Source organism: Rutidosis leptorrhynchoides, chromosome 9 (genome assembly GCF_046630445.1).
Source record: "Rutidosis leptorrhynchoides isolate AG116_Rl617_1_P2 chromosome 9, CSIRO_AGI_Rlap_v1, whole genome shotgun sequence".
Lineage (NCBI taxonomy): Eukaryota > Viridiplantae > Streptophyta > Magnoliopsida > Asterales > Asteraceae > Rutidosis > Rutidosis leptorrhynchoides.
Window position 1 is genome coordinate 17495340 of NC_092341.1, and position 27535 is coordinate 17522874.

Below are 27535 nucleotides of genomic sequence, written 5' to 3' on the forward strand. Positions count from 1 at the left end.
TTTAGTGTTTCGTATAATCTGTATATAAAAGTGGATCACAAGATTTCAGTTGTTTCATCCAGAAACGTTTATCAAAAGATTATATAAAAGTGGATCACAAGATTTCAGTTGTTTCATCCAGAAACGTTTATCAAAATATTCTACGAAATTGAGCACCCTGGTAACTAAACTTTAACGTATATATAATTTGTACCCTTTGTATAATCATCTTAATAATACACGCAAACCAACGTGTACGCTTCTCAAATAGCATACGTCCGTTAAAAGGCTAGCGCTCTAGCTCGGACGGGGATGTCAAGCCCTATGGATCCATATATAACTACTCGCGCCCACCAGTTCTTATAACCAGCAGTTACTAGTTACCAAAGCTAAGGGATTTTCGGTTCAAACTCGGTGTAGAATTTAGTATGTACTTGTATCCATTGCGTTTAAAATAAAGTGCATGTATTCTCAGCCCAAAAATATATATTGCAAAAGCAATTAAAAAGGGAGCAAATGAAACTCACGCATATAAATATTGTATATCAGTTAATAAAGCATTTGCATGTATTCTCAGCCCAAAAATGTAGAGAGTAAAAGGGATCTTATGAAACTCACACAAAATCAGTTTTAGTATTTGTATCCATTTAGTAAAATAGATATAAAATTATTGCATGTATTCTCAGCCCAAAAATGTAGAGAGTAAAAGGGATCTTATGAAACTCACACAAAATCAGTTTTAGTATTTGTATCCATTTAGTAAAACAGTTTATAAAACTGCGCATGTATTCTCAGCCCAAAAATATAATTTGAAAAAGGGATCATATGAAACTCACAGTTTAATATTGATATACAATATTGCTGGAAAGCACGTAGACGCATCGGAGATGATAAACACGAGGTTTAATTCACCAAAAATACCCCCGAACATTACCCATAATTTCCTTGGCAATAACCCATATTTTCCTTAGCTCTAGCTCGCTCGGAAACTCGTTTTGAAAATTACTTGGACAGTACTCCGTCGTAATATTTTATGTACATTATTATTTTTGTATCGCAAAAATAATAATACTAATAATAAGATTAATAAGATTAATAATAATCTTAATAATAATAATAATAATAATAATAATAATAATAATAATAATAAATATTATACGGAGTAATATATATTTGTGTATGTGTGTTTGATTTTTCATTCGAGCAAAACACCTGAATTTATAGTACCTGGCCTGGAATCTGGAGTCATGCGACTCGCATGGAAATGGCCTTCTGGCCATGCGACTCGCATGAGGACCAGAGACAGCTCACATTGTTTTGGCTCCTAGCTTGTCGACATAATATAAAATAAATATAAATATAATATATATAATTTAAATTAATTAATTATATATTATATTAAATTCACGTGCATAGTTGACTTGTAATTTTTGTTCCGATAAGTCGTACGTTGTCACTCGACTTATGTCCCGGTTCCGGTTTTTCGAACGCCCTTTCGTACGCTGAGAAAACTTGTACTTTACGTTTCGTGAATCGTACCTTTGTCAAAATATAGTCTTAAATCATCCATAAAATATACCACTGTAGCAATTCACTGTAGCAAAGTCAATTTCACTGTAGCAAATAGTGATTTTCAAAAACACTGTAGCATTTTGGGTACTGTAGCAATTTGAAAATACTTTATCAAATTAGTGTTTTACTGGTTCATCTTAAACGTTTTAGTTAACTTATCTAAATATCAATCAAATCAATAATCGAATGTTACTATCGTTTACTAAATAACTTGAAATCATATATATTTAATTAAATATATAAACCAATAAGTTTAATGTACGGTATTATGCAATTAAAACTTTGTTACGTTTTCAAGTTATAGTATATATATGTATCTATTTACATATAATTGTTCGCGAATCGTTGAGAAAATCGAAGGGTACTTGTATAGTTCAAAAATTTTGAGATTCAGTTTTACAGACTTTGTTTATCGTGTCGAAATCATTAATCCTTTAAAGATTAAGTTTAAATTTAGTCGCAAATTTTCGGGTCATTACATGTGATGATTAAGATGTTAATCGATGAAGATAGTTATATGATAGTATATTGATCATGATAATTATATGGATTAGGATATGAAGGATGAACCTTAGCTGCTCACGAATTGATATCTAAATCCATTGAAGTTCTGTTACAAATTCAATTAGGATTGGACTAGACTTAAGTAAAATGGGTTATACAAATTGGGCTAGGCTAAATTATCTATTGGGTTTGCTTGTTGGGCTTCTAATTAAGTTATTAGTTGGGCCGAGTATTGTTGTTGGGCCAAAGATGAAGAAGAGGGGAAAGCAGAAATACGTTTTTTTTTTATAAAAGTGGTATTCGATATTAAACAGAAAAGCAAATATGGTGTGACGGTTTGGAAACGTTTTGGGGTAGCGGGTGGTCGTGGGTTCGAGCCCCGTCGTGGGCAATTCTTTTTGGAAAAGCCTTAGAAAGGGTATATACACTATATTTTCATTATTATTATTATTATTATTATTATTATTATTATTATTATTATTATTATTATTATTATTATTATTATTATTATTATTATTATTATTATTATTATTATTATTATTATTATTGCCATGATAAGTGTTACTATTATTAGCATTATTATTATTATGATATTATTGTTAAAATAATTAACTATGATAATTATTATTACTCCTAATATTTAGAAATATCATTGTTTAAATCAAATAAAGAGTATTATCAAATTCGTTAACATTAGTATAAGTATCATAATCATAATTAGGATTATTGTATTATTATTATTATTATTATTATTATTATTATTATTATTATTATTATTATTATTATTGATATTATTAGTATTACAAATATTATTGTTACAAATATTATAATTTTCTTTATAAGTATTAGAAACATAAATTTTCATTAATACTGTTATAAGTAGGATTATTATAAATCTTGTCATTTTAGTGTTATTATTATTAATATGAGCATGATTAATATTAATATGAGTATCACTTTTGTAACTATTAGTATTATTAATCTTATAATTAGATAAAAGTATCATTATTAACAATATCATTACTATTATTAAAATTATCATTTTTAATAAAGTTATTATTAGTATTATTATTATTCTTAGTAAAACATTAATATCAAAACCATCATTTTTAAACAAATAAATATTGTGATTATAGAACATACTTATTACATATACTACAATTATATTAATAAGCCATATAACTATATATAAAGCATATTAACCTTATAAAAACTTATATATAACAAATTAGGTATTTTTCAGATATAAACATATTAATATAACTATATAAATAATAATCATTTTCAAATATATATATAAACAAAATATATAATATATATAAGGTTATAAGATATGAAATTGTTCGATTACAAGTATATATGTTAATGTATATATACGAATGATATAGGTTCGTGAATCCGAGGCCAACCCTGCATTGTTCAGTTGTTCAATATAGTCATATGTATTTTTACTACAAAATACATTAGGTGAGTTTTATTTGCTCCCTTTTTAAATGCTTTTGCAATATATATTTTTGGGACTGAGAATACATGCGCTATTTTTATAACTGTTTTACGAAATAGACACAAGTAATTGAAACTACATTATATGGTTGAATGATCGAAGCCGAATATGCCCCTTTTACTTGGTAACCTAAGAATTAGTAAACCAGTCTACTAATTGACGCGAATCCTAAAGATAGATCTATTGGGTCTAACAAACCCCATCCGTTGTAGCGGATGCTTTAGTACTTCGATGTTGTTTTATCACGTCCGAAGGAGTTCCCGGAATAATAGGGGATATTCTTATATGCATCTTGTTAATGTCGGTTACCAGGTGTTCACTATATGAATGATATTTTTGTCTCTATGCATGTGATGTATATTTATGAGAACTGGAAATGAAATTCTTGTGGTCTATTAAAATAATGAAAATGAATGATTATGATAAACTAAAGAACTCACCAACCTTTTGGTTGACACTTTAAAGCATGTTTATTCTCAGGTATTAAAGAAATCTTCCGCTGTGCATTTTGCTCATTTTAAAGATATTACTTGAAGTCATTCATGGTATATTTCAAAAGACGTTGCATTCAAGTCGTTGAGTTCAATAGAGATTATTATTAAGTAAATGACAGATTAGGTCATTTATAGTTGTATATTATGAAATGGTATGCATGCCTGTCAATTTTCGATGTAAAGATAGTTTATCTTTTAAAAACGAATGCAATATCTGAAAAATGTATCATATAGAGGTCAAATACATCGCTATGTAATCAACTATTGAGAATCGTTTATAATGTATATGAACGGGTCCTTTCAGGAAGGAAGTAGGAAAAAAGTGCTGATGTAGCGCTGATGTAGCGCTGAAGACTAACATGGAGGAGTGTCTCCATTGGGAGCACTCTTATTAGTATGTGTATAATTAGCTGGGGTTTTTTGACAACCAAAATTATGTAACATATTTAGCCCAATGGGCTTCACACCAAAAATACCAGATACGTAAACAAATGTGAAGGGTGTGTGCTCTGTTATTTTAGGGTTTCATCTACACATTTCTATAGGCCATCTATGTCCACACTTCATCACAACATGACCGACAAACCATTCTCAGCCACCTCCGAATCTGGTCACCATTCTTTACAAATCACATCCTCTTCACCGCCACTAGTACCATCGCCATCAACAAACACCACTTCTCTATCATCCACAATGACTGCAACACTACTTCTCTTCTCGCTTTCTCTCACCACCACCAGAATCACTTCCTCCACCGCAGACCGCCGTACAACCAACATACTAACAAATCCCTTAGATTTTTCAACTTGCTTTCAAAACGCATTGATTCTTTATGTTCAAGACTTCTTTCCTAACCTCGTGTCCTCTACAAAAAAATTTGTTTTCAGATCTGTTTTATTCTGGATACGGTAATGACTTGGCGGTAGTTGTGGCGGTCGACGGTGGTTCTGGTGGCGGTAGTCGTGCTGCTGACCCAACAATTGAAGAAGTGGATTAGGTTTGAAGTGTTTAAGTTTTTTAGTGACAAATCTTTTCAGATGCGTTAGTATTTTTTTGTAGATATGGAAAGCTTTTATGAATCCTGCTTTTTTTTCTAAGTGTTTTATTATATATGTTTATTGGGTGGTGGTGACCGGAGGCTCATGGTGGTGACCGGAGGTCGATGGTTGTTGTGGTTATCTATTTTTTCAAACTGACGGCGACCCACATCGGTGGTTGATGGTGGTGAATGGTGTGTGACAGCTGCGGTGACAGGAGGTTGATGGTTGCGTTTAACCTGGTTAACAAGATTAGTCGAGTGGTTAATGCGTTTTGAGTATGTATTTTCTAACCAGAGTTCGATTCTCATTAATACCAACATTTTTTAGTTTTACCATATGCACACTAAAATTATATTCTCTAAAGTCAAAACTACCGCATCATGGTTAACACAATTCAGTCAGATAGAGTTTCAGATTAACATTTTCTGTCTCGACTTACTAACACTTTTTTATTGCGGTGGTATTCAGAACAATACTTAGGAAAAACATCAATCCTATAATCTTCTGTCACTGTAGCTGTCTCAACCATTCTTGTTATTGTACATCATCCAACAAAAAAGCTCCCACAAACCCTAACCCTAACAAAAAAAAAAACACCCATTCCAACCACTCTAGATCTGCCGTTGCCACCACCATCACCAACTTACCACCACTTTGCCGCTGTCGTTGAAAATGACAATCTTTCCGCAGCTGACACCACCACCCTACCACATCGCCGCATCAGACCTGTGGTTACCTCTATTTTTCTGTTGTTTTATTTTGTTGTCTTCGGTTCTGTTGTCTGGCTAAAATAAGCATCAGCATAGCGCCGAATATAAAATCTTTGATGATCGTAATGTTGCACCTTTTTTCCTTTTTTTGCTGATCTTGGTTGCTAACGGCGTTAGTAGACGGTCTTTTTTAGGCGTTATGTTCATGTTAGCATCGTCATGTTAGCGGTAATGTTCCATCAGATTTTTTGGTTAACCATTTCCCAAATCGCCAGCATGTTCAGATAAGTTGGCCGGATCCCATTTTTTTTCTTCATATCTGATAATTGATTACATGGAAGTGATTTTAAATCTGGAATCATTGTTGTTAACCATAGCAAGAACATTCCCTACAAATATAATTTCAAATGTAGTTTGGAATTACTGATAAACCTATCTAATTTCAATCAGCTAAAACCAAATTTGCAAGTTTCTATTTGTATTTGTATTAATATGAATATATTTAAAATTTTGAAATTTTGACCTTTAACTTGAATATTTAAAAAGGTTGAATTGTAATTTGTTGAATTTTTCAAAATGAATTTGGTATTAATATATACACCAAATCAAACTAGATATGTTGGAATAGGTTAAAAAATATAACACATACATATTTTATATTTTTGTCATTTTAGGTTGTTGGATAATTTGCAAAAGGAAATGCAACAAAAAAACTTTAAAAGCGTTCCGAATTATATTTTTTGATATTTTGAAAACTGCTCTTTGCCTAACCCACTTCACGAGCCCTATATATTACGTTATAACGTCTTAAACACGCTTCATTTAAATTCGTGGAGAAGTTGTAAAAATAAAAACATATGGAGACGTTGAGGTGATAAAAGACAAGTGTTATTATGTTATCTACGACGGTGGTTTCTGTCTAAATCATGTACCAAAAAGAGGTAGTGAGTGAATTCAACTGTTATTAGATAATTAAAAGTAATATAAAATTTTACAAATAAATTTTTTTGATTACTTTCAATTATCTAATAACAGTTGAATTTACTAACTACCTTTTTGTTACATGATTTAGACAAAGACCATTGTCGTAGATATCATAATGACACTTATCTTTTATCACCTTGACGTCTCCATATGCTTCTATTTTTACAACTTCTCCACGATAGCCATTTAAATGGAGCGTATTTAAGATGTTACGACGTACTTTATGGGGCTCGTGAAGTGGGTTAGGCAAGGGGCATTTCTCAAAATCTAAGAAAATATAAATCGGGGAGTTTTTAAAGCTTGATTGTTGCATTTCCATTTGCAAATTATTCAGCAACCTAAAATGACAAAAACACATTTCAAATATGTATGTGTTCTATTTTTAACCTATTACATATCTAGTTGATTTGGTATATATCTCAATACCAAATTCATTATGAAAAATTCAACAAATTATAATTCAACCTTTTTAAATATACAATTTAAAGGTTAGAATTTGAAGGTTTTAAATATATTCATATTAATACAAACTTCTAAATTTAGTTTTAGCGAACCCCAATTCAGAGCAATTATATGAAATTGGATCGGTTTATCAATAATTTCAAGCTGCATTTGAAATTATATTTGTTATGGTTAACAACAATGGTTCTAGATTTAAAACCACCTCCATGTAAATTAATTAACTGAAACATGTAAAAAGTAACACATTCTCTGTTTGTTTTCTTGATATTTGCATTCATATTCATCTCAATGGAATTTGGTGGTGTAAGACCATGTTCATTAGCATTTGGTGCTGAACAAATTGACAATAAATAAAATCTCAATAATGAAAGAGCTTTATAAAGTTTTTTAGGGTGGTGTAAGACCATGTTGTTATCAACTGTTTTTATTCTTTGTTGCCTCTTCACTTTTTGTGAAAATGGAAGTTAAAAAAAGCTTGTTTACTAGCTTTTTGCAAGTGATTGTTGTTGCTTATAAGAACCAAAAACTACGGTTGCAATCACCAAATGCTGATGGGTGGCTTTATCATAAGGATTTACTTGATGCACTGCCCACAAATACACTAAGGTACCATTTTTGTTTTGATTGTTATACTTTATTATAAATAGATTGAAACTCTAAAGGTGAGTTGTTAATATAAACATTGTTGTAAAAGTTATTATAACAATCCCCGGCAGTGGCGCCAAAAAGTTGATGTGCTGAATCGTAACCTTTATTTATGAACGGATTTGAGTTATTTTGTTACACGAATTGTTTTATTGTATATATGGTGTTTTAATGAATTCAGGTTGATTTCACACATATATAGGCAACTATTCCTATCCGCGTAGTTTAGTTTTATAGGTAAATCCGGTTCGTTCCACAGGGAGAATGGAGTTCAAGAGATTAAATTACTGATAGTTAATCTAGTAGAAAAGGGGTTTGTTTTGGATTTTAATTAACTAAAACAATAATAATAATAATGGATTAAGAATTTAATATTATAACACATAAATACAATTTAAATAAAATTAACTAAAAATTACCAACTAATAAAAGTTACCAGATTTAAATTAATAAAAGGTGAATTAATGTAGTACTTACTATTATAAATATTATGACTTGAAATAAATTAATAGTAGTGTTAAAGTAATTAATTAAAAATTAAATTTAAATAAAAATCGAAACAGTACTGGTTTAAAGGATACGCGTTCCGCGTACATATATATGCGGTTCGCGTATGTATAAAAAGTAGTGACCAAACAGTACGTGAAACAATTTACTGGTTGTATGCATACGCGTTTCGCGTAATTGTATACGCGATACGCGTAAGGTGTAAAGGCAGTGACAAACAGTACATAAATAAGAACAGTGAAAATTGATTTTTAAAATAATTAAATGATAAAGGTAATAAATAATAATACATAATATGATTAAATGGTTGTCTTCACTTAAATATTTCACCACTAGGTCCACGGATTGTTTTAATTTTACGCTCGATTAAAATGTCTAAATAAATAAATTTTTATTTTTCTTTCGAAAATAAAAAGTTTTAACTAACTAAATCAAATCTAATTTTCATCAAATCTTATTTAGATAGTGTTATTAATCATAAGTATTCAAATTGAGACCTACCTAGTTTTGACTTTTGCCAAAACTCAAATTGCAACGGTTTTCCCTTTTTACAATTTCACTATTATAAAACTAATGATATCACCCGAACCACCGATCCTTATTCCTAAATTAGTGTTAATAACTTATTCATAGGTTCGTCTAAATCACTTTTGGTGTTAAAGCCTAATTTCTATTAATATAAATAACTTTCACTATTTATATCTAATAAATTAGGTGGCAAAGATTAAATATCTAATCCTATAACAATGGTTCTTTCTAGTAGGCCCAATATTAAAAATACTTAAGTTACATTTTAATTTTTATAAATAATAACAATTCATTTCACTAGGGCTCTACATATAAGCGAACACTATGGGAATTTACTAACTAATCATGATAATGGTACGGGAGTAAAAATAATAATACATAAACATAAACATAATAATAAGTAACAATAACAATAATAAAAATGAAAGTAACAAACTTACAAAAGGTCTTCAATTTAATGATTACAAATGGTAGAAAATGGAAATGAAAGCACCCGTACACACGAACAATACCACCCTTACAATGTTTGAATTAATTAAAAAAAATAAACATTACTTCGTATGAATTAAACAGAAAGAGTTGCAGTATGAGATGAGTATGAGATATAGATTTTGAGTAAGAATTCTATCTATCCTACTCCTACTCTATTCCTACTGCGTATCTTTTTTTTTTTTTTTTGTTTCACACTGTTACTTGTGTCCCTCCTTATATTAAATAGATATCAGCCTCCTCTCACATATTGATCTGTAATCCCATTTTTAAATTTAAAAGAGTGCTATTAGTGAGTGTAAAGAACTGATAAAGAATTATTATTATACATAAAGCATCAGCCGTCCCATGTGAATTGGATCTGAATCTGGCATCATACGTACGCGTTTCGTGTGATTTTTACACGTTCCTCGTAATCTTGTAAAACATTACGCGTTTCGCGTAAATGTGTACACGTTTTGCTTAAGCTTTCTTCATGAAATTTGTAGAGCTATGAGTTACGGACGTCTGGGCTTTGGATTCACCTTTTTTTTCGAGTCCGGATGATTAAGTTATGATTTTTTTCTCGTGCAGGCGCGTAGATTTCGTGATTTCAATCGTTTCAACTTGTAGTCTTGAGCACTATGTTGTAGTCTTTTGTTACTCATTAGAAATCTTCATTTTATCTTCATTTTGATCTTTATATCATTGAAAATCCATAATAGCATTTCATTCGAAGCTTTGGACATTTTAACCAATTACACACCGAAAACTACTCGAATACACATAAAAATCATAACATTTTGGATTGATATTGCGACAAAGTATATGTATATTTATAGCAATATCATATTACCCCACACTTGAATGTTGCTTGTCCTCAAGCAATAACATTTTTTAATAGACTCGGGATACTACATAATTTTTCATATCAGTCATTAATCACACACACACCACACGAAATGAAAACACACGCTTTATGAAGTGAATTGGAAACACCACACGATATTTATTGGATCACACACACCACACGGAATGAAAATCCTGGCAACAGAAACAAAGTTGAAATTCGTGATTAAAATCTCACAAAAACTTAAAAATTAGGATCCTTAGGGAAAATTGGACCTTGTGAAAACGTTTTATGATTTTTTAAAAGTCATGCTAGTTTTTACACTAGACACGTTTTCCGGTTTTAACCTCAAATTCCGGTTCAGGGTAACTGAAAACCGTAGTCTCAGTCGACGATTAGCAAGCTATCCGCCCCCATGATTGAAGTATCATGGAACTTGAAATCGAATGTCCTAAAAATGGTTTTACACAATATAGTTCATAAAATAGCATAAGTTTTAGAAGAAACTTATATCGTGTCCAAATATCATCGGTGAACCATGAGTTTGCACACCTCAATTTGTTATGGCATATGTATGTTGACCGCGGCCAAACATAGATGCGGTTGATCTTTACAGAGATCATCCATCTGGGGATTTGATTCATTAGTCTTAAAAGCTAATTTGCAATGTGCCCTCCATTGTATGAGACATATCCATCTCATGGTTAGGATTAGTCTGACCACCAAAAACCCTGTTTGATGCTGAGGTGAGGTGGATTTTCAGCCGATTATATGGATGACTTTTCAAGATTTTTCATCAACCTACAGCTGTTCTGGACTACATCTTCTAACATAAGTTAGCAAGTGTGTCATTTTGGAAGACTTTACTTCCTTGAAGGATGGACTTGATTCATCCTTTATTACTCGCATTAATGGGATATTCAGGTTTATACATTCCAAAGCAATGATATCTGCAATAAACTTCATAGAAACATGTGATAAATGGTTCTAAACATATGGGTTTATAAATTCTGTTATACTTGGTTGTCTTTTATAGGTTTTAATCAAATAAACTTATGTATTTTTAATGTATGGAGACAATAATTTCGGTTTTTGACACCTAATCTTTAATTGCTCATAATTACCTTAAAAATTGACTAGATATATTTGTTTAAAAATTTTCAAAATTTCTCGTAAAAACCACCAAGTTATAAGTTATCGAGAATTTATATATTCCCACCCCACACTTAAGATTATGTAATGCCCTCATTACATAAAATCAGATTAAATGTATAAATTTGAGAGGACAAAAACTGTAAAGTATTTAGAACTTCCTTTGTTAAGTAATTGGACATTGTAAAATGCTTATCGTATGAATATATCCAATCTCTTTATCACAATATAAATGTAGTGTTTCGTTATGTCGAATATCTCATCATCGTAAGTACCTGTCAACAAATATGTTAATCACACACAAGATGGGGTTGTACTTTATGTGACAACCCAGAAATTTCCAACCAAATTTAAACTTTAATTTTTATATGTTTCCGACACCGGAAATTTCCAACCAAATTTAAACTTTAATCTTTATATGTTTCCGACACGATAAGCAATATTTGTTAAGTTAAATTTCAAGAATTTTAAACTATGTTCATAAATTCATTTAACCTTGACCAAGTTCCAACGATTCACGAACCATTAAACGAATATGATTATATATGTATATGTGTATATATATTATAACTTGAAACGTAAACAAAATATTAGATTAAATACTTTATATGATTGTATCTGTTTCAAAATGTTTATCAATGGAATTAGAAGATAAGATCAAATGATTGAATTATCAGATATATTGAATTATGATTACAAGTCTCTGTTGAAAGGCCTACGTTGATTTGAGAAATCTTTCCATTTTAACAATATTCGGAAAATGGTAAAGTAATTTATAAATAAGAACAAATTGTCAATCATTGAGAACTAGACAAAGGATAGTGGAAGATTGAATCTCATAAAGACTCGATTGATCTATTTAGTTTCAAACGTACAAAAACGTTTTCAGTTTAAAAAGAACTTTATTATTAAAACGTATATAACTTTTATAAATATCTAGAACCACTTTTGACAACTCATTACTTAACTAGTATGATAAAGATAACGATATTTATATTTTATTTTATTAAATATATATAACGATTTAAATTAATATTATATATATTTATACGCGTATTATATGTACATAGTTTTATACTTTTACTATAATTAAACTTTACCTTTACTTTATTTTTACTTTACTTTAACTTTAATAATTCACTTTAATAATTCATACTTTAATAATTCACTTTAATAATTCATACTTTAATAATTCACTTTAATAATTCATACTTTAATAATTCATATTTTAATAATTCACTTTAATAATTCATACTTTAATAATTCACTATAATAATTCAAAAATCTATTATAAATAGAATTCAATAGGTTTCATTATTTCATTGAAACTTGAAAATATTTTTCTCTAAACTCTCTCAATCGATTTACATATATATATGTACTCCGTATTATTTCAAGATATTATTAGTATACATAAAATATTACGACGGAGTGCTGTCCGAGTGATTTCGAAATTGTTTTTCGAGTAGGATAGGATTAAGGAAATTATGGGTTATAGCTATGGAGGTGATTGAGTATGGTTCATGGGTATGCTCGTGAGGTCAATATAGTGTTTATCATTTACGTTGCGTCTACGTACCTTTCCTGCAATATTGAATCTCAATATTGATACGTGAGTACTTATAATTTAACTTTTACATACTAATAGTGTATCCCTGACTAGTGCTCGAGTATTTAGGATTATGCATGCTTGTACTTTTGATATTGCCCTTAGACAAGTTAGGTTGAATCTTGAATTAGTTACACTTGGGTTGAGATAAGGTATAAGATATGCATGTCCTTGGAAAGCTATCGAAAAATTAAGAACTTTTCCTTTAGATATCGAATGGTTTCGATGAACGGATTAGAAGTTATAATCAATTGAATTTTCGATATTTTTTTATTAAAAATGATTATTATTATCGTCGTTTTTATCGTCGTTCTAGTTTTATCTTATTATTATCATTATTATTATCTTTATCAATAAAAGGGATTTATCATTAAAAATTGTTATTTTTTTTTATTATTACTATCGTTATTATCGTTAAAGTTATAATTAGTATTATTATTATTATTATCCAATTATTATTATTATTATTATTATTATTATTATTATTATTATTATTATTAGTATTATTATTATTATTATCATTATTAATATATATATCATTATTTAAAAATGGTTATTGTTATTATTATTATTACTATATTATCATTAAGATCATTATTAGTATTATCGTTAATAATGTTATAGTAACTATCATTATTAATATTAGTGTAATTAAAACAAATATTTGTAACACCTAATTATTTTGATTACTATTATTATAATTATTATGAACACGATATAAAATACGATTAAAAGCTATTAAACGAAACGATTAGGAAATAATGAGTAAGAGTATCATGATGAAATTAAAATATTATAAGATATTGATTTAGATAAAATTATCGTTCTTATTATTTTTATCATTACTATTATTATTAAAAGTATCGTTAGTATTAAAACTATCATTTTAACAAAAATTATCATTTTAATAGAAATGTCATTGTTACTATAAAATATCATTATTATTATTATTATTTTAAATAGAATTATTATTTTAAAGATAATATTAAAAATTATCGTAAATATTAAAGTTATCATAATTAGAATTATCGTTTTATCATAATGTCATCTTAGTAATTATAAATATTGATATTTTTATAATAATAATTATTATTACAAAATAATACAACTTTTACTTACTATCATTATAGATATTATTTTATCAAATAAATATGTGATACAAACATATTTTACTACGTGTAATAACTTACTTTAATAATACCTATCATATTATCTTTATGATATTAAATGAACCCTATAAATTTTATTACTTAATATATATAAAAGTATATTTTATTATATAAATTTAATATAAAATTTTATTTATTAATAAATAAATTATATTATTTACTCTAATAAATCTTTTAAAAATATTTAAAAATATAAAAAGACGATATTTAAACTATATATTAATCATGTATAGATTTTTGGAAATTATTTTGAGTCAAATTTACTTTTGTTGACTTTTGCATATTAGTCTCGAGCATTAGGATTGTGGTACACTATGACTTGACCTAATTTGTTAGACAAATATTGACCAACACATAAATATATATAATTAATTTAGGTTCGTGAATCCGAGGCCAACCTTGCACTTGTTCAATGACGTTATATGTATTTTTACTACGAAATACAGTATGGTGAGTTTCATTTACCTTTTTACCCTTTATATTTTTGGGCTGAGAATACATGCGCAATTTTTATAAATATTTTTACGAAATAGACACAAGTAATCAAAACTACATTATATGGTTGAATTATCGAAATCGAATATGCCCCTTTTTTATTAAAGTCTGGTAATCTAAGAATTAGGGAACAGACACCCTAATTGACGCGAATCCTAAAGATAGATCTATTGGGCCTAACAAACCCCATCCAAAGTACCTGATGCTTTAGTACTTCGAAATTTATATCATGTCCGAAGGAGGATCCCGGAATGATAGGGGATATTCTTATATGTATCTAGTTAATTTCGGTTACCAGGTGTTCACCATATGAATGATTATTTTTGTCTCTATGCATGGGACGTATATTTATGAGAACTGGAAATGAAATTCTTGTGGTCTATTAAAATGATGGAAATAAATGATTACGATAAACTAATAAACTCACCAACCTTTTGGTTGACACTTTAAAGCATGTTTATTCTCAGGTGTTAAAGAAATCTTCCGCTGTGCATTTGCTCATTTTAAAGATATTACTTAGAGTCTTTCATAGCATATTTTGAAGAACGTTGCATTCGAGTCATTGAGTTCATCAAAGATTATTATTAAATCAATTTATAGTTGGATAGTGGATATTATGAAATGGTATGCATGCCTGTCAATTTTTGATGTAAAGAAAGTTTGTCTTTTAAAAACGAATGCAATGTTTGTAAAATGTATCATATAGAGGTCAAATACCTCGCAATATAATCAACTATTGTGAATTGTTTATAATGTATATGAACGGGTCCTTTCAGTTGGTATCAGATCGGTGGTCTTAGCGAACCAGGTCTGCATTAGTGTGTCTAACTGATAAGTCGATAGGATGCATTAGTGAGTCTGGACTTCGACCGTGTCTGCATGTCAAAAGTTTTGCTTATCATTTTGTGTCGAAAATTAACTACTTATCATCCTCAGGAAATTACCTGCTTATCATTTTTAGTCTAAGACACGTCTTGCTGCATTGATTGCATGAATAGTGTATAGACAAAAATTCATATCTTAGCATATCTGCTAAATCATATCTTATCGTATCTGTTACTTTAAACTTTGCCTGACATATCCCGCAAAGTCCTCCGTAATCTACGAAATCTTTTGATCTATATATATATATATATATATATATATATATATATATGTATATATATATATATATTCTATATAATTAGAATACCATCCGTTAGCCAAAATCATTTCATATCAAAAAAAAAAAAAATCCTTTATCCAATCGTATGAAATGGAATTCGTCATCAGTTTAAGTCACTCAGATTCCAAAATGGAATCCCATTCCAGCTCCGAAAGCAGTGTGACCGGAATAGATCAACCAATCAGTCATCACCTATTCTGGATGAATTGGGGATGAGTTCGTAGCCTCCTCAATCATTGGAGACAAGAAGAAGGTGATCCCTTCCATCCACCACATTGCCCTCTTGACGAAGAACCTGAAGCACTTACCGGCGAACCTGTCCGAAACACCATTTTCTCGCTCATTTCCAGAGTATCTCGTCACGATTATATATTACATCAAATTTTAGATTTTATTTATCCACTCGTCCGAACCGACAATCACCCCGGTGTAATAGAAGAAGTCAACGAGCTTCGCGCTCGGGTAGTGGCTTTGGAGAATATGGTGCAGAGATTACAAACACCAGCAGCAGCATCAGCAGCATAACCAGTACCACCATAATCAACGCCAACAGTACCATTACCACCTCCAACCACAATCGCGTCGTAAACCTCAACTTCACAATCTGTCCCACGAGCATCAACGTCATACGCACCATAGATACCAAGGAGTACCAACAACAATAACTGACGAAGTATTAATTCATAACTTCATTGGAGAAACATTCCGCGGCGATTATGTAATCTCTAAAGTCTTAGAGATTATCTAATCTAGACCTAACCATAAATCAGTTGAGCGAACCAAAATGATAGAAGGAAGAGTAGAAACCCTGACAAAAATGGTGTGTGATTAACAAGCTAAACTTGCTTTATCAACAGCATTAACAGTACCATCAGCGTTACCAGCATCATCAGTACAGTCAACATACGAATCAACAACACCGATAACATCACAAACTCCGTCAGTTCAAGAATCACTGTGGACATCATTACGAATCAATAACGTGTATATTGTATCAACGAGTTATGAAGAATTAACTCATTCCCTCTGAAGAAATTATATGTATACTATATATATATATATATATATATATATATATATATATATATATATATATATATATATATATATATATATATATATATATTTTGAAATAAATCTTTCCGTGCTAAGCTATTGTGTGTGAATCTTAACTACTCGGTTAATTCATATTACAAATATGCAATAATGTACGTCCTTCGGCCGCAACTTAACCAGCGTTAACTACAATCTCTGTCGCAATTCAACAAATTCCAATTCATAATAAATCAAGTATATATTTGATTTTACACTTTCGTCATCGATGTACCCGAAACTTTTCAGATAACATCATTCGTACTTTGCGAAATTCACAAGAATTCCACGAACCGAACACCATACATCAACAAATAACGAAGTATTGATTCATAATTTCAATGTCATTAAAGAAATACTGCGTAAAAGTTATGTACTTTTTAAAGCCTTTAGGGAATATTCAATTCTAGTTTCAACCGTAAATCAAATGAGTTTAATTTAACATTAACTCATTAAATCTATGTTACATTTGAAGAAAATATACATATATATATATTTTCATAAAGACTGTAATAAAATTCTTTTGTAAAAAATATTAATTGTGAAATTTTTTTTAACGCGTAGGTAATACCCGAGAGATATATAAATTCACAATTAATATGTTACATTCTTCGAATCTGATTAAGCAAATCATCCATTATACTCCCTACTTTCACAACAATATACATTCTTTTATAGAAATCAAAACAACCATACTCATTCAAAATTTAATTACATATTCTGATTTTGAAATCTCAAAATTCAACTTGAGATATGACCAAAATCATCACTCTTAGATCCTTACATCTTTCACAAGCTATATTTTGACTTCAAAACTGTGTTAGAATATCAAAAGTATGTTAACGATTACAATCTGTATTCAAACCCTTCGAAAATTTCTGAAGACACTTCGAATGATGAGCAATCGAGATGATGATCCAACCACATGTTACCCACAGTTATGTACCCGAAAAACTCTTGAAACCAAAGTAAAAGTTTAAACAACGTATCTGCGTCAGATTCTTTGGCATTTATTAGCAAAAATAACTTTGCGACTCCTATTCAAAGTAGCCAGTTTTGTCACAGCTCCAGCAAGTCAACTTTGACTTTTTAGTCAGACTAACCTTATTATAACCTTGAGATATACACCATCGTTACCAGGGAACCTTTTACATTCCACCACATTATTAGCAGATGTACCAACAACTTCATTACCCTTTGACTTTAGCCTCTCCAAAAAGTCATTATAATTATTCATTGAAACCCCATCATTTACTCATTCGCATCTTGTAATGAGAATTGCCATACGAATCATTGGGAATTAGCAATCAGTATTTTGAAATCTCGCAGCATGTCTACGCCAACAGTTATATGTGTATATATAACGTCTATCTTCTGGACTTAATTTGAATGTGAAGTTTCTGAAAAACACTCCGAACTACGAATTGGTTCTCCGAAAATGGAAAAAATGCTGATGAAGCAGCAAAAACTATAAACGACTTTAAACGGTAAAAGCTGGATGATAATGATGAAGTGTGCTGGCAAAGCGCAGAAAAAGAGAAGTTTTGGAACTGGAAAACGGATTGAGCAAAGTAGGAAGGAGGCTGGGGACAAATTACAAAGACTGAACCTGACTTCAAAGGATCCAAATGATTCAGTACCTGCTGAAGTCATTAACGAATACCTTGCTCCTGACTCTAAACCCCTGCGGACAATATTCTTCATCATCCTCTGATATTAGAAATTCTAAAATATCATCATATCTTTCATTATAAATATCCTCCATATTTCTGAAGATATTTTCTTAATTTTTCTTATTTGAACTCATTTACCTCTTCGCGCTATCTGTATTACATCATAAAAGAAACTATTTTAGTTTCTAAATTTTGAAACATTCAAGTTTAAAATAGGAATATTTTGAAGTAGTGTTGGGGAGTGAAGCATGAATTAGTATAATATAATGACACTTGATCAATGTGATTATATTACAGTAAGTCATGCTGAGTTTCTAAATGAAACATGATGATTCACAGATCCTAACATCATCATGTGCCATGTTATACGACTCTTGTATTCTATTTAACCTCTAAAATATCAAGAAAATATTTCTTGATGATTCGGCCTTTTCTAAGGTATTCTAGTAATTTGACAAGTCAAGATCGTGCCATCACAATTTCCTTCCTAGAACATTAACAATGTTCATTCCGAAATTCATATCTGTGAATTCTGGACCATTACAAGCGGTGCTTAATCGCAAGAAGAAGAAACGAAAGGAAAAAAACTCCGAAATAGAAATTGGGGTATAAATTGCAGCAAATAAAAGAGAGCATTAACTGTGAATGATAATGATTATAGAAGACAGAAGCAGAGACTTTGAAATATAAGGGAACATATAAAGCCCAACGACAAACCAGAAATTATAAACCATATATATCGATGCATATAGCAATATAAAGACACGGGAGAACTAGAAACACTATAAACCCAAGAGTATAGTAGAAGTAAATAGGTTCTTCCGGCGGTAGATGAAAAAGAAGAATGATCGATATGAAAGTTAGAAGTATATCGAGAATCAGAACTGGATGGAGCATATTGATGAATACTTTAAAATATGAGTTGAGGGGGAAAGAATAGAAGGTGATGAAACATGACTAGGAACTTAGAAATCAATAGATTTAACTCACACAATGGCGGAATAAGTGAATCAAACCCTCTAGTGAATAGGTTAAGTTTTTTTGATTAATTTAGTCAAACCACAACTAAATCAAGTGTGATTAGATCAACACCTAGAGCTATTATTCACTGCCTGGGTGATTTGGACTGAGAGAGAATTGGAGGAGCTCACTAGATCTGAGTGTGTGTAACAAATGAGAGGCTTAACCTAAAATGAAGAACATAAGACTTTATATACCCCTACTGTTGACTCGCCCATACGATTCATTCATCACACGTACGAGTTGGCTTCATCAGCCGTACGGGTGATCACTCACTCGTGTCTTCTCATTTAGGTTGTAATTGTGACTTAGCTCAGCATCAACCGTGCGTATGAGCCTGTCAGCCGTACTAGTGAGGCTTCACTCGTACGTCTGACTAAGTCTAACATAGTCAAACATCTAAATCTCGTTCCTGCAGTTCCTGTAACCACATATAAACACGGATAGGATAATAACGAGCAATTATGGTGGCCTGTAAACTATTGTACCTGCAATGGACGTGGGTAGATGTCTAGGGACTTGCATAAAATGCATCAACAGAAGGTGTGAGTTGTAAGGAAACGAAGGAGGTGAATTTATAAGAAAATCTCCGACAGAACAATTAAAATGGACGATCGTATTTAAAGCGGATCCTAATTCCCTTGATTACGGGAGAGTCAAATCTTATTAAGAAGATTTTCTTCAAATCCCTTGAAATCTGGGAATCAATCATATCTATGTCAAATGATAAGATGAATCTACACTTACTCATTTCACTCTTCTATTTTAGCTTCATTCGTACTCTTCATATAAATGGATTGTTTATCCAAATTATTCGCTGATGATAAAACTCTAATTTTCAGCCCGTATGCATCATGAAAACATACTTATTATCATTCACGACCCTTCTACTCAAATTTCGGGACGAAATTTCTTTAACGGGTAGGTACTGTGACAACCCGGAAATTTCCAACCAAATTTAAACTTTAATTTTTATATGTTTCCGACACCGGAAATTTCCAACCAAATTTAAACTTTAATCTTTATATGTTTCCGACACGATAAGCAATATTTGTTAAGTTAAATTTCAAGAATTTTAAACTATGTTCATAAATTCATTTAACCTCGACCAAGTTCCAACGATTCACGAACCATTAAACGAATATGATTATATATGTATATGTGTATATATATTATAACTTGAAACGTAAACAAAATATTAGATTAAATACTTTATATGATTGTATCTGTTTTAAAATGTTTATCAATGGAATTAGAAGATAAGATCAAATGATTGAATTATCAGATATATTGAATTATGATTACAAGTCTCTGTTGAAAGGCCCACGTTGATTTGAGAAATCTTTCCATTTTAACAATATTCGGAAAATGGTAAAGTAATTTATAAATAAGAACAAATTGTCAATCATTGAGAACTAGACAAAGGATAGTGGAAGATTGAATCTCATAAAGACTCGATTGATCTATTTAGTTTCAAACGTACAAAAACGTTTTCAGTTTAAAAAGAACTTTATTATTAAAACGTATATAACTTTTATAAATATCTAGAACCACTTTTGACAACTCATTACTTAACTAGTATGATAAAGATAACGATATTTATATTTTATTTTATTAAATATATATAACGATTTAAATTAATATTATATATATTTATACGCGTATTATATGTACATAGTTTTATATACTTTTACTATAATTAAACTTTACCTTTACTTTATTTTTACTTTACTTTAACTTTAATAATTCACTTTAATAATTCATACTTTAATAATTCACTTTAATAATTCATACTTTAATAATTCACTTTAATAATTCATACTTTAATAATTCATACTTTAATAATTCACTTTAATAATTCATACTTTAATAATTCACTATAATAATTCAAAAATCTATTATAAATATAATTCAATAGGTTTCATTATTTCATTGAAACTTGAAAATATTTTTCTCTAAACTCTCTCAATCAATTTACATATATATATGTACTCCGTATTATTTCAAGATATTATTAGTATACATAAAATATTACGACGGAGTGCTGTCCGAGTGATTTCGAAATTGTTTTTCGAGTAGGATAGGATTAAGGAAATTATGGGTTATAGCTATGGAGGTGATTGAGTATGGTTCATGGGTATGCTCGTGAGGTCAATATAGTGTTTATCATTTCCGTTGCGTCTATGTACCTTTCCTGCAATATTGAATCTCAATATTGATACGTGAGTACTCATAATTTAACTTTTACATACTAATAGTGTATCCCTGACTAGTGCTCGAGTATTTAGGATTATGCATGCTTGTACTTTTGATATTGCCCTTAGACAAGTTAGGTTGAATCTTGAATTAGTTACACTTGGGTTGAGATAAGGTATAAGATATGCATGTCCTTGAAAAGCTATCGAAAAATTAAGAACTTTTCCTTTAGATATCGAATGGTTTCGATGAACGGATTAGAAGTTATAATCAATTGAATTTTAGATATTTTTATTAAAAATGATTATTATTATCGTCGAATAAAGAGAGGGATGACTTCCTCTACTTTTCTGGGTGGAGAAATGACTTGTTTTTATTCTCGGATAAAGGAAGGATTGTCTACATCTCACCTCCCCCATACATCACTCAAGTGGTATTGGGTACTGTTGTTGCTGTTGTTGTGTGTTTTATCGTCGTTCTAGTTTTATCTTATTATTATCATTATTATTATCTTTATCAATAAAAGGGATTTATCATTAAAAATTGTTATTTTTTTTATTATTACTATCGTTATTATCATTAAAGTTATAATTAGTATTATTATTATTATTATCCAATTATTATTATTATTATTATTATTATTATTATTATTATTATTATTATTATTATTATTATTATTATTATTATTATTATTATTATTATTATTATTATTATCATTATTATTATATATATCATTATTTAAAAATGGTTATTGTTATTATTATTATTACTATATTATCATTAAGATCATTATTAGTATTATCGTTAATAATGTTATAGTAACTATCATTATTAATATTAGTGTAATTAAAACAAATATTTGTAACACCTAATTATTTTGATTACTATTATTATCATTATTATGAACACGATATAAAAGACGATTAAAAGCTATTAAACAAAACGATTAGGAAATAATGAGTAAGAGTATCATGATGAAATTAAAATATTATAAGATATTGATTTAGATAAAATTATCGTTCTTATTATTTTTATCATTACTATTATTATTAAAAGTATCGTTAGTATTAAAACTATCATTTTAACAAAAATTATCATTTTAATAGAAATATCATTGTTACTATAAAATATCATTATTATTATTATTTTAAATAGAATTATTATTTTAAAGATAATATTAAAAATTATCGTAAATATTAAAGTTATCATAATTAGAATTATCGTTTTATCATAATGTCATCTTAGTAATTATAAATATTGATATTTTTATAATAATAATTATTATTACAAAATAATACAACTTTTACTTACTATCATTATAGATATTATTTTATCAAATAAATATGTGATACAAACATATTTTACTACGTGTAATAACTTACTTTAATAATACCTATCATATTATCTTTATGATATTAAATGAACCCTATAAATTTTATTACTTAATATATATATAAGTATATTTTATTATATAAATTTAATATAAAATTTTATTTATTAATAAATAAATTATATTATTTACTCTAATAAATCTTTTAAAAATATTTAAAAATATAAAAAGACGATATTTAAACTATATATTAATCATGTATAGATTTTTAGAAATTATTTTGAGTCAAATTTACTTTTGTTGACTTTTGCATATTAGTCTCGAGCATTAGGATTGTGGTACACTATGACTTGACCTAATTTGTTAGACAAATATTGACCAACACATAAATATATATAATTAATTTAGGTTCGTGAATCCGAGGCCAACCTTGCACTTGTTCAATGACGTTATATGTATTTTTACTACGAAATACGGTATGGTAAGTTTCATTTACCTTTTTACCCTTTATATTTTTGGGCTGAGAATACATGCGCAATTTTTATAAATATTTTTACGAAATAGACACAAGTAATCAAAACTACATTATATGGTTGAATTATCGAAATCGAATATGCCCCTTTTTTATTAAAGTCTGGTAATCTAAGAATTAGGGAACAGACACCCTAATTGACGCGAATCCTAAAGATAGATCTATTGGGCCTAACAAACCCCATCCAAAGTACCGGATGCTTTAGTACTTCGAAATTTATATCATGTCCGAAGGAGGATCCCGGAATGATAGGGGATATTCTTATATGTATCTAGTTAATGTCGGTTACCAGGTGTTCACCATATGAATGATTATTTTTGTCTCTATGCATGGGACGTATATTTATGAGAACTGGAAATGAAATTCTTGTGGTCGATTAAAATGATGGAAATAAATGATTATGATAAACTAATGAACTCACCAACCTTTTGGTTGACACTTTAAAGCATGTTTATTCTCAGGTGTTAAAGAAATCTTCCGCTGTGCATTTGCTCATTTTAAAGATATTACTTAGAGTCTTTCATAGCATATTTTGAAGAACGTTGCATTCGAGTCATTGAGTTCATCAAAGATTATTATTAAATCAATTTATAGTTGGATAGTGGATATTATGAAATGGTATGCATGCCTGTCAATTTTCGATGTAAAGAAAGTTTGTCTTTTAAAAACGAATGCAATGTTTGTAAAATGTATCATATAGAGGTCAAATACCTCGCAATGAAATCAACTATTGTGAATCGTTTATAATGTATATGAACGGGTCCTTTCACTTTAGCAGTACAAAAATTTTACCCCACACTTAAAAAAAAATAAAGTAAAAGTAAATACTTAACACACACCTTAAAAATCATTTTTTACAAACAAGATAAAAATAAAAAAAAAATTTGTTTTAATACTAAAAACTAGAAAAACGGCCATACTGGGCCTCCTTGATTTTCCTCTTCCTGTTGCTGTTGCAGCCGCTGTTCATTTTGGCATTGGTGTTCATAAAAACGCCGATAAGCATCCTGACTTGCAGCTAGAGCGGCATTGGGGTCATAAGGTGGAGGGAGAGGATCACCGGGTGCTTGCCATGGGGTGTATGAAGGAAAGACTGAGGGTGCATAATCCTGTGGGTTAGCTGCGTATAGATATGCCTGATGATGTGCCCACTCAAGTTGTGCTCCCTGGCCCCTTTGATCATATCGGATGTTTTCTAAAATATTACCCTGAGCTAGTTGGGTATCCCTCATGTCCCCTAATTGCCGAGATAAACTAGTGTACTGGTTTTCTGATCTCTGTCCCCAATTTTCATATGAGTTCCTTACATCTAAACTCAATGAATTAAACGAATTTTGTAACATATCGAAATTAGAAGTACCTACATTAGACGAACTAGCCTGATCTGGCTGTCTTCGTCTTCTCCTAGTATCTCGCTCAGGTTCATCATCTTCCTCCATAGGAGCGGGAGCAACAACTTCTTGTCGTCTTAAACTACGTACCCCACCCCTCACTTGTATTGCTTTTGCCGTCTTATAAACCTCTAATCCTAGAACTCTAACACCTTGATCTACCGGTATGATTGGAGGTACGGATTCACTCGGATCTAGTCCGAACCAGTTTCCTAAACAAGTGATATAGTGACCCCCCGACATGTCACTTGATCCTCTAGCGCCTTTACCTACATGTCCCAAGAAGTAGGCAACTCCATATGGTATACTAACAAAAGTCTCCCTATCTCTGATCACATCTAAATACCAAAGGTCAATATAATTAATTTTATCTGTATTTCCAAATGCCCTTTGGTTTATTGTGTTCGCTATAAATTTATGAATTATTCTAAACCGAACATCAGTAATCTTTTGATATGATTCTTGTCCGGCCTCATATGTATTCCTACGAGTAAAGGATTGCCAAACTGCCCCAACATCAAAATTACCGGTATATCTAGCACCAGTAAAAATATACTCCATAAAACCGGGAGTCATCATCTCATCGAAGGTGTAAATCCCTAATGCGGTAGTCACGTTGCTTAGGGACATTCTTCTATCTACCCCACCCAGCCTAAATTGTAGAAAATTAGTATCATCGATATTTTCTGGGTGTATGTTCATCCTAACAGTAGAATAGAATTCTAAGCACCATTCTTTATATACAGGACTATTTAAACTGAACAACCTCTCAAAATCATTAAAAACCAAAGTTACCCCAAATTCATTTGTGAAACTTTGGTTTAAAATCTCCCTGATTTGTGTATCTAAGTTGACCGACGAACCTAAGGGAGCCCAATCTACAATGTAAACCGGAGAGGTGTTTCTATGGATCAGAGAAAGTAAGTCTTTAACCTTTTATGCCCGTTGAGGTACATCATTAGAGAATCTTAGGTTCGGGTGTTGGGTTTGGAGTTGTTGTTCCATTTGGGGCGTTACTTGTTCTTCTTCTTGTTGTTGGTTTACAGCCCTCACTCTAAATAATCCCTGCATAATATTTTAAAACAAGAAAATCGTCCCAATTCGGTGTGTTAATATTAGCAAAGAATCCATACTCAACATACAAGCTTGTTTTCAAATATCACCATATAATGTTGCAAAGTAGTCTGAAATCCAAACATACCATATAACAATTATAACCATCAAACATATCATATTATGTATATAATCTTAGTTTGATTATGTAAGCTTTTGTATCAACACCACAGGAACCAATAATTCAACAACAGTTAAAGTTTTAGTTCTAGAAATTAAAAAAAAAAAAAAAATCAAAATAGCCAATCAAGTTTCATAAGCAAAGTCTATTTCACAAGCGAAAACATACAATGAGCTAAACATATCTAATTCAATTCAATCACATTGCGTGCATTCTAGCTTCTAAATAATCCTTAGCATCATTACAACTCATACTTGATTCATGGCAATAACAAAAATTATCAAATATAAACTAAAATTAAAATCACAAGATCAAACAATCAAACTCATGTTTAAAGGTTCTAACTACTATCAAAACAGTTAAAAACATGTAATTACAACCAAAATAATACACTTCAACAGCAAATCCTCAATTTTTCCCAATTTGTACAAACCCTAATATTATAATAATCAATTAAACAACAAATTCTCATGGTAATTGAGTTTAATGTCATACTAACAACATACTTATAGCAATAATCAAGTAAAATTTCAACAATAACAAGCACAAAATTCGGATTAAAGCAAAAAAATAAATAATGAAAAACTTGAAGAACAAGTGGTAAAATGGGTTTAGGACCCTTACCAATCTATGCATGTTGAAAGATTGAAGAATTGGAGAAGATTGAGAGTGTTAATTTGATTTTTGAAAGTGATTTTTGTGGTTTTTGGGTACCTCTTTCGTTCACATCAAGCAGAGAAAATAAAAATAAAGTGTGAAGAAGAGGCTGAATTCGATCATATATATGTTCTGGTTTTGCACATTACGCATTCCGCGTAAGTCTACGCGTTTCGTGTAGATTGTGATTATACGCGTTTAGCGTGGAGTACTACACGTTTCGCGTAAGTGTTACGCCCCTTTTTTTTTCAACTTATAAATAAAAATTTTAAAATATCTTTTATAAATTTATATTTGTTGTAACGGAAATTTCGGTTGTTATGCCTAGTCTTTATCCGTTTATAAATTTTTAAATTCAATTTATAAAATTTAATTCATTAAAAGTTAAAGTTTTAATATTTTTCGAAAACAAAATTGAAATAAAACAAAACACTCTATTTATTTATTTATTTTTTCTTCAAAATTTTCAAATTTTTAATAAAATTAAAAGATTAATGCTTTAAAATTTTAAAACAAGTACATGAAAAATAAAAATTACATGAATTTAAAACACTCTATTTAATTTTTATATAT

General features: G+C 29.8%; 1 pseudogene; it reads left to right on the forward strand.

The window, feature by feature from the left end:
• The first annotated feature begins 6977 nt into the window (after window positions 1-6977).
• Window positions 6978-27535, forward strand: part of LOC139867786 (protein NRT1/ PTR FAMILY 1.2-like) — a 173576-nt pseudogene continuing 153018 nt past the window's right edge.